This window comes from Vitis vinifera, chromosome 12 (assembly GCF_030704535.1).
Source record: "Vitis vinifera cultivar Pinot Noir 40024 chromosome 12, ASM3070453v1".
In the NCBI taxonomy this organism is placed as follows: domain Eukaryota; kingdom Viridiplantae; phylum Streptophyta; class Magnoliopsida; order Vitales; family Vitaceae; genus Vitis; species Vitis vinifera.
The window spans coordinates 19,976,794-19,987,761 of NC_081816.1; positions in this window are offsets into that span (position 1 = coordinate 19,976,794).

Genomic DNA, 10,968 nt, shown 5'->3' on the forward strand with positions numbered 1-10,968 from the left:
TTGAAAAAAATTTGAATCATAAATTATACCCAAATTTGTTGTAGATTTAGATTTTTCTTTTCAAAATCTTTTACCTTTTTTTTTTTCTCAAAAATTTTAATACAAATCTATTAAAATCTGGGCATAATATAAAATTAATTTTACTTTAAGTGTACATGAGTGTTTGGTAAATCAACTTAATAACTTAAATTAACCTAATAGCTTAATTTAAATCATTTGCTATGTTTGGTTCCCATAAATCAACTTAATAACTTAAATTAACCTAATAACTTAATTTAAATCATTTGCTATAAAATTTGAAGAAAAATGTAAGAGAAAGAAAATACAAAGGAAAGAAAAAGGGAAGGAAAATAAAAAAATAAATTAAAAGTTAATAAATTATTTTTTTGTTACTTCAAACTCATTTTCTTTATTTTAACTCATCCATATAAAGATTAAATAATTTAAAAATATATAAGTTTTTAATTAGTTTTAACTATATTTGATTTTCTTTGATATTTTTCATAAGACAACCAAACATGAAAAAATCATTTTCCTTTGTATTTTTTTTCTTTTCTTAGTATTTTTTGGGAACCAAACATAACAAATAAATTAAATTAAGTATGTTTGATAAAATAACTTAATGATGTGACTTAAAGTAAAAAACTTAAGTAATAAATAAAAATAATTAAATTATTTTTAAATTTATATCTTTATTTTATATTTTTACCATTCTACTTATCTTCATAATCTTCTTTGCTACTCCCAATAATGAAAATATCGGTAATCACGAATATATCAATACTTCAATTTTACGGATATATCAGAGATATATCGACGGATATTTTGGAAAAAAATATCGGTAAGCTTAAAATTATTAAAAACTTATGAAAATATAAGGAAAACCTCATTATAATATAATTAGAAGTATAATGGACATTTTAAAGTTATTTTATTCCAAAATTTGATCTATGTATAACATGATTTATCATATTTGATAATAATATCATATGCATCGATAAAAATAGGAATTTTATAAGTGTGCATTTATTATTAAATTACATCTAATATTATGATATTTGATTATAATATGTCTAATTTTAAAATATATATTAATATTAAAATTATGATCCATTTAATTCAATTGTATTAAACAATATAAAATAAATTATGATATATATATATATATATATATATAATTTTTTAATATTTAATTAATTATTAATGATATTAAAAACATTATGAAGAAAATTATATAATTTTTATATTTTTGGTAATCAATTAAAAGAAAATTTTGTATTTAATTATAAAATAATTATAATTAATTTTCTCTTTAAAATATTCTTTTAATATTTTCTTTATATAATGAGTTTAAGTATATATAAATTTAGTTCACATTATATAACAATGGCAAGTTTGCCTTGGTTTGGGATTCAAATCCCCTCAGAAGCAAAAGGAGAAGACATTGTAACACATTGACTTTACTGTAGCGCATTTGACTTCCGACGATATTTCTTCATGAAATGTCGTGACTTCCGACTCCTTGGATTGACAATTTAAAATTGTTTCAAGTCAGTTTTATCAAACAACTTTAATACTTAAAGTAAAAATTAAGTAATAAATTTCAAGTTAACAATTAAGTATAATTTAACTTAAAGTCAATTTAAGTCATTAATTAATAAGTATTAGGTTTTATCCATCATAATATTTGGTTTTGTAAAAATTAAAAGGAAATAAAAGGAAAAGAAAATAGAGATGAAAGAGGAAAATGAAAGAAAAAATAAAAATAAATAAAAAATATATTTAAACTTAATAAATTATTTTTATATACAATTCTAAACTATTTTCATACATTTAACCGTTTTGTATTAAGATTAAATAATTTAAATATATATAAAATTTTAATAATTAAGATCACTTTCATTAAATTTTTTTCTTTATTTGATGCTTTCCGAGAACAAACATAACATAAAAAACATTATTTTATTTTTATTACAATGGTTTTGATGGAATCACAAAAAGATGAGAATAACCTCCTATTTGAAGGCATCATACACATGGGGCTTAAAAAAAGAAGAAGCAAAAGTTAAGAATAATTACAATTTAAAATTATATAAGAAATAAAAGTTAATCATAATTAATTTTAAATAATTATACTTTAGAATTATTTGATGCTTATGCTTGAAACCATTTGATTCCCAAAGCATAATTTCCAAACTTTGAGGCCGCTATCTTCTGGTTGAATGCACACTTCACATTTGGTGGGATTCTTCATGTCCCCACGTGCCTGATTTCTGGGTCACGTGGGGTCAGACATTAGATATGTATCCATTTTTAGTGGGTTTTTACTTTTTATTATTATTATAATACTAACTTAATAGTTATTCTTAATGAATTAATTTAACTTTAAGTTAAATTATATTTAAGTTGTTAACTTAAAACTTATTATTGAATTTTTATTTTAAGTATTAATGTTATTTTATAAAATTAACTTAAAATATATTTTAAATTATCTAATTAATATATTTATCCTCATAAATTATAATTAGAATAAAGAAAATTAAGTAACAATGAAGGTAATGGTATATTAAAGAGATCATGTAGATAAATATGATAGATGAAGTAAAAAGTTAATATAAAAATATGGATTTAAAAATAAGTTAATTGGTTTTACTTATTATTTGAATGTATCATTAATATCAAATATACTTAATTTATTTAATAACTTAAATTAAGTTATTAAGTTATTAAGTTATTTTAAGTTATTACGTAGGTTTACGAAATACTCCCTTAATAAATTATTTGGATTAATGTCCAATTAATTGAGCCTTTTAATGCTATTAGTTAAAAAGTACAAGATTATGTTGAAATGTGAGAAGTTTCTACAAGTACTCGAGAAGCCGATGAATTTTAGTACTTTACTCCATAGATTCTTCACTTTTATAGTATAGTGAAAGGTAAAAAAATAAAAATAAAAACAAAAAAAATAAAAATATAAAAAATATTTAGCAATTAAAAAATTTAAAATAATTTTTTAAAATTTTTTAAAAATAAAAATGATTTTTTTATACCATCGTATTTATTACTTATTTTTGTGAGTATTATTTTTTAAAAAATTAAATAAATATAAAAAATGATTAAAAATAAAACATTATAAATAAAAATTAATTTTAAAAAAATTAGACGACATGTTAAGAACATTTAAGTCTCGGACATACTTTTACTTTATAAAATATGGAAAACAATTTTTTTAAAATTATTTTCAAAAATATTTTAATTGTAATTATAAAATAATGACCAAAAAAATTCATTCAATCTTCACATAAGGTACAAAAAAAATTTAATTATAATACAAAAATATGACTAAAATATAAAAAATTATATCAATAGTACCAATAATATAAGCAAAGTAAGTAGGTGTTCTGTAAACTAACGTAATGACTTAAAGTGATTTAATAACTTAATTTAAATCATTAAAAAAATTAAATATATTTGGTAAAAACAACTTTAGATAATAAGTAAAAACAATTAATTGATTTTTAAATCCACATTCATTTTACCTTTTTACCTTGATTTATTCTAGTTACCTTCGTGATTTCTTTTGCTATTCTATTATCTTTATTATTACTCAATTTCCTTTATCCTAGTTATAATTTATGATGATAAATATCTCAATTTGATTATTTAAAATAAATTTTAAATTAATTTTATCAAACAACCTTAGATCTTAAAGTAATAATTAAGTAATAAGTATTAAGCCAACAATTTAATTATAATTTATCTTAAAATCAACTTAAATCATTAAGTAATAAGTATTAAGTTTTACCGATTACTATTGAATCAATAACTTATATGAGAATGTAAATGATATCTTTACATCACATTAATAAATAAAAAATATATTTAAAAATAAAAAGTGCATTAAATAGTTGGTTTGGATAATAATGTTTATTTTTTATTTTAAAAATAGAAAAATAGTAATAACTTTCTTTGAAAAGCCAAGGATAAAAAGTGTTTCTAAACCACTCCTTTCTAAAGACAAAAATACCATTTTAAAATAATATTTATTAAAATATATTAGTTTCAAAATTATTTATGAAGTTATGGACTTTTAATATATTAATTGAAAGTTATCTTTTTAAGAAATAATTTTAATTTAAATATTAAATTGTTTTTTGAAAAAATAATTTTAAAATTCAATTAAACATTTCTTTTCAAAATGTAATTTTTAATGGGATTTCTCTAAATTTGGAATTTTATTTTTTTGGATTGAGATAGTTTAAAAAATATTTTTTAAAATTATTGTATATTTTTTAATCCCAAAATTAACAGGTGGCAATACAGGTGGTGAGAATTGAAAGGCAGATTCTAAATGAAGGTGAAGCTCCACCCCCACCCCACTAGTCATTATCATAAGACACCACCACTTGCCATTGCAATTCCACACACCACAGAAACCTTGATGTCTACACCCACTTCCCACATGGCCCAATCACAGCCTCGCCATCTATATGGATGTTCTCCACGATAATCCCTTGGTATATTTCCAATATTGGAGTAAGAAACAAGCTAAAAAAAAAAAAAAAGATTTGTTTGACACCTGTTTTCTATCCAAAAAAACACTAATTAAATTTATTTATTTATTTTTAGAAATAGAAAATAAAGTATTTTTAGAAAACATCTTTTAGATATTTTTACTTATTTTTTTAATAGTTATTTAAAAAAATAATTATATAAACATGTAAAATAATTAAAAATAAAACACTAAAAATAAAAATCTGTAGACCCCTCTTTTGACCAGGAGGAGCCGAGATTTTTTTATTTTCATTTGGAGAGGTGGGGGATGACCTCCATAAGTGTTCAAAGTTGCATGCATGGGATGTGTGACAAAGAGATGACCACCTTGCCATCGTGGTGGTTAGGGATAAAGACTTTTTTGCTGAACGGGGAGCAGTAGAGTAGTCAAGAGAGGGTGAAACAGGAAAAACAAAGCAAATAGAGGTAGAGTGGGGTTAGAGAAAAAACTGGAGTTAGGGGTCACCCAGATGAGGATAGAAGATACTCAGGTGGGCGGAACTCATGGATTGAAGTGGGATTTCATATGAAGAGTGAGTTGTTTGGGAGGGCAAGGAGGAAGAAAGTTTACTATTTTTGAAGGATCAAAGGAACACCCTCAAGTTTGGATTCTTTGCAAATCTCTTATTCATTTTTTTTTTCTCATTTTCACTGTTTTTCATCATTTTGCCTTGTTACTTGAGCATCATTTGTTGTGGATTGGGTTTGGTTGAAGCTAAGTTTGTTTCATACTTGCTCTATTTTGTTCCCTTTTTGTTTTCTTTGATTTCCCCTATAAATGACTAATATATGGATTGTTTTATTTGAGCTTAATATTTGATTAATCATACGAATGCTCATTGTTCGTTCCACCTGCTTAGATCGATTGAGCATAACATGAAATGGGGTCTAGTTTAATGAATTGATTGTTTAGAGCATGCTCAATTTCTCGGACCTATCTTTGTTTTGAAAAAAACTCTTACCATTATTTTGAAAACTATATGGAAGTTTAAATGTCTTTTGGAAACTTGATGGATGTTCCTTGTACTCTACGACCTCTCTCGTTTCAGTCCATCTCTTTCGATTGCTTTCGGAAATGCAACCTCAAGTCATATACCCAAAACCACTAGCTGTTTTTTGGCACTGACAAATGGTTACAACCTTCAAGTGGTTTTGTGAGCTCCTCGGCTTGGAGAAGGCTGACTCACCAACGTTATTGCCGACTTCGGCACCAACCCACCTTGATGCCATGTCGGAGAAGTAGAGGTGGAGTCTTGTGAGATCATACAAAGAGAAGGATTTTGATGTCAACTTGATATAGTGTGTGGTGATCTTCCTCATTTCCTTTTGTTGGAGAATTGTTAATGACGAGAGGCTTTTATTCAATGCCGGAAAGATGGCCTCGTCAAGCTTGAAGTTCAGGTAACTTGCTTTTTTTGCCTCACGGGTTAATCTAACTTAGATCTTTGGAAGTTTGTCGTTAACCTCATCTCGTTCCCTCGCCCGCACTTCTTCATGGTCAGGTTTGCGCCACTCACATCTCGTGGGTCACAACAATACCATGCCCTACAGTCCCAGAGCTCACTCGATAGATGTGGGATGAAAAGAACATAATGTGTGTTGCCAGGTGTAAATAGGCAGCAAGTTGGTGTAGTTCATGAAGAACCCAAGCCTTCCTTCAAAGTGGAGATTCGTTACTTCATTTTCAAGAGCTTGTAACTCACTAATAACATAGAGCATAGTGCAAGCAAATGGTGAATGACAAGTCAATAGTGGCATGAAATATTTCTTGAGTGGCAAAGCCAGTAGTCATGAGCTTTGAGTAGGACACTTCAAATTTTCAGAATAAATGATACCCTTTAATGTATAGGTTCAGTTGTGGCGGATGCAAACTATTGACATTGGAAAGATGATTAAAAATCAGGACAACCCTCATGGTACAGAAACTAAAACAGGTAGACTCAGCACATTGTCATAAGAACCCCTGTTATAAAGTGTTGATAGTGTCCTGACCCAAATCAACCATTGAATTCCTAGATATCCAACAATATCTTGACCTTATAAGGCATCTTGAACCCTAATTGGAAGAATTTTGACGTGTCCTCCTCTCACATGCATAAAAGCTCTCCATGCATGGCCACCTTTGGTGGGCCATCCTTGAAATACACGTGCCCTTATTCTTTTTTATTCTTTATCCTCATGCGTCAAAATTTGATTTTCACAAATCCTCTTCCAAATAATTTTCAAAATTCCGGTTTTTCAAAACCCTAATTTTCAAATAATTTCCAAAACTCCAATTTTCAAAACTTCATTTTTTAAATAATTTTCACAACTCTAATTTTCAAAACTCCAGTTTTTTCAAAATTTAATTTTCAAAACTCCAATTTTTAAGTTTAATTTTTAAAACTTTAATTTTCAAAATTTTAATTATTAAAATTTAATTTTCAAAACTCCAATTTTCAAGTTTAATTTTCAAAACTTTAATTTTCAAAGTTCCAATTGTCAAAATTTAATTTTCAAAACTCAAATTTTCAAATAATTTTCAAAACTCCAATTTTCAAGTTTAATTTTCAAAAATTTAATTTTCAAAATTCCAATTGTAAAAATTTAATTTTCAAAACTTCAATTTTTAAATAATTTTCAAAGCTCCAAATTTTTTTCAAATTTAATTTTCAAAACTTTAATCTTAAATAATTTTCAAAATTCAAATTTTCAAATAATTTTCAAAACTCTAGTTTTTCAAATAATTTTAATCCCACTATGGTTTTTCAAAAATCCTTTTTTTTTTTCGATTTTCTCGATTTTTAAAAAGCATGAATGAATTTTTCATAATTCCAAAATAATGGAATTTGTGATATTAATTCATGCAAAATCTATTGGCCTTTGGTGGAGGGCCAACACCCATGATATTTTCTTTTAAAATTGATTTGAGTGAAGTGCATAATTGATTCGTGCCCAATTGGTGTCTCAGCTGATTTATGTCCAGCTGGTGCTCCTTGATTGAGGTAGTAATCAACAAAATTTATAACCTATTACACCATAAACTAGGGTAGCAAAGACAAAGCTACTATAGCATAGTGGCTCTAGGATCGTTCACTGGGAAGGGTTTTCAACTCACAACTGATACCAATTCAAAGCTGAGTTGATGCTTTTTCATTTCAAGGTTAGCTTTAAAAGAAAACATAAAGATATTTGAGTGAAAAGGGTTTGGTCTTAAACTAACCAAAAAGAAAGTAATGGAAATTACTTATGAAGAAAAACATTCCTTGGAGGTTTAGGTTCACAGGGGAGGTTCCTTATGCAAAAACAGAGCTCTGGTCATTTGGTTCATTTCCTCGCATTAGAGAATTAACATATAGTCAATTCTCTAACCGGTGTGGTACAACTGCTTCCCTTTAATGGGTTCAAACACTAAATCCCTCTCACTGATGCAACTTGCAATGGCTCGTGCCTCTTACCTAGCATTTGCCATTCAAGGTGATCTTTAACCTTGGACTTCCCTTCTCAAGCTCGCAAGAGATAACTAATGGATGTCTCCTTGGAGTCCAAAATCTTACCAAGTGTTGGCAATTCTAGAAAATCCTACCTCCAAGTCACTTCCCAAAAGCTCGCAAGAGATAAACAAGTGCATCTCCATGGATGGAGATCACATGCCTTACCAAGTGTTGGCTCGAGTGACTTGAAGGTGTTTTAAGTTAACTAAAAACATAGAAATCATTAAAGGATCACACTTTCTCTTCATTAATGACTGAAACCACAAAGCTACTAATTCTTGCACTTGGAACCTTTCCCGGCAACCTTAACTCCAAGGAACTAAAAGTCTAGCCACTCATTCTCTGAGGAAACATCCTCAGAACTTGTTTGGCTAGAAAGTAAAATAACAAGAAAACAATTATATGAAGGAAAAATAGAGCAAGTGCTCTGTGAATTATATTTCTTTTTTCCACTAATTACATGATCGATACCTTTGTAAAGAAAATTACAAACTATATATATAAGGTTATTCACCCTTTTTACTTACTTAAAGACTAAGGAATCCTATGATAGGTGGATTACAAGGAGAGTTTGGGGATTTAGACAACAAATATCTAAAGCAAAATATCCCAAAGTATCTCAAAATGTCAGTCGGAAATATCAGGGAGCTTCAGGAGAACACCGCTGCACTGTATACTGAGAGAAAAACTCTGCAGGTAAGCGTTATCAGAAGGTCCGGATATGTCTATCCAGAGAAGTTGAAGCGTCCTCCTCTCCCATCCGGCTGTGAGATATCCGGATGTAAAATGTCGGCGCACGGAACTCCGGATATGAAATGTCGGCGCACGTATCCGGATGTAAAAATGTCGGCGCACGGAATTCCGGATATGAAATGTCCCGCGCCGCCCAGGCTATCCGGATCAACTCCATTCGGATTCCCCCAAAGAGGACATGCGCGCCATGCTATCCGGCTCTCGTGAACATCACACTCCGAATGATAACATATCCTATCCGGATATGGTGTCCGGATGGAAAACATTGACTAAAGTGAGCAAGCCTTGCTACAGCCCATGTTCCGCCGCTCTCCAATGGTGTGTCCGGACGCCCTGTCCGGACATCTTTTGCCATGGATTCCAAAGAACTCTCCTCAATCTTGGATTACTTTCGTGATCAAAAAGCTCTCAAAACACCAAAACTTAACACAATTTTATTAGAATTGATTGTCAGGGTCCTTAATATGTTAATTAGGTTAAAAGATGATAACTACAACTCAAAAGTGTTTAAAAGAGTTAATTACAAACTATCAAATAGCACTTTTTGAGTAGTAATCAATAATGGACATTGATGGTATCTTACTTTGTTTTGTGACATATGTCACATGTGATATTGTAGACTCCCCGTTTGGGGCTAGTTCTCTCACATTTCCACAAGTTGTATTTCTTTGTAGGTAGAGGGCTCTCAAGGAGCCATGTGGCGATTCACGGTTGAGGAAGCCAACTACATGGGAGGAACACCTCCCATGGAGCTTCAGACACGAACGTGTGGTGAGCACCAGCAGCTCGCCCATGGTGGTGGTTGGAAAGGATGACATGCCTTCTGAAGAAGGCACAGGGAAGCAGGTGGTGGCTTACGGGAGAAGATAGGAACAAGAGAGGGAGATATTTAGCTGAAACATTTTCCTTTGGCTTGGGAAGAAAGTAGACGAATTTTAGGGAGTTAGTTTTGAGAGGGAAAACAGAGAGAAGGCTAGGAGATGTTTTGGAGTGAAGGTTTCAGAGGGATATTTTAAAGAGCAAGGAGGGAGTCGCTCAGGTTTGATCATCTCGCAGCATAAGTTCTCCACTGTTGTCTTGTTTTACTTCATTTTTCAGTAATACCATGCTTCTTTTTTTACATTTGGGATGTTTGTTTCAGTTATCTAACATGTTAAACCTACTTTTCATTTTTTGCTTGCCCGATCTTTGTTTCTTCCCGTATGAGTTACATGATAATCATGCTACCTATTTGTATGTTGAGATCATTTGAGTTTCCCTACCAGTTTTCTTAAAAACTCCTTGATTTCCATAAAATGGAGTTGGGCATACCAGTATTCCATTTTCTTACACTCACCCTGTTTTTCTTATATTTTTTTCCTGTTTCTGGCTCGCAATGGGAGATGTATATTTTTCTTTCTGGAGAGGATTATGTAATACTTTAAGGTGTTGTTGAGTTTGGCATTGGATGGCTTGGTTTATTCCCACTTAGATCACTTTCTGGGTTCTTCGGGATATGGGTATTGCTGACAGAAAATTTCGGCTCTTAGGTATTTGAAGATGAGTGAAGTTCTCTCGGCTGATGAAGGGTATTTTGATGCTTAAAAATGGGTTTCTCTTCATTGGGTTATGTTCACTAAACAGAGGAAGGTTGATGAGATGTTTCCAGATGGCGTTCCACTATTACCCTTTGACCATCAGATCATCCTACCGAATCTGGAATCAGAGGGAATACATGGTGAATTGACTGCTCATTGGGTTTTGGGTTTGATATTCAATTTCTATGTAGACCCAGCCACAAATCAAGTTGTAGGGGATCATCATCATGCTATAATACACTATCAGTCTTCACCATTGCCTTCCAGTTCCCATTTGAGAATTATTTATAGGATTATATTGCAACAATGGCTCAGTGCAGAGGTCCACCATGCCTTTATCTCCACTGTCAAACCCATTCCATCTCGCCACCACCTTTCGGCCCTCACTAATCCATTTCTCCCATCATCTATTTCATTCGTGATACCTTCATCCTTCATACTCCACCACTCAGACCCACCACCTTATCTCTCTCGAGACCACGTGCTCATCAATTACCATTCATGCATACTTTTATCTTCTAATATCCAACTCACCAATTTCATCTCACCACTCTTCCACACTCCATTCCCATCACCATACTCCACCACTCATACCCACCACATTTTCTCTC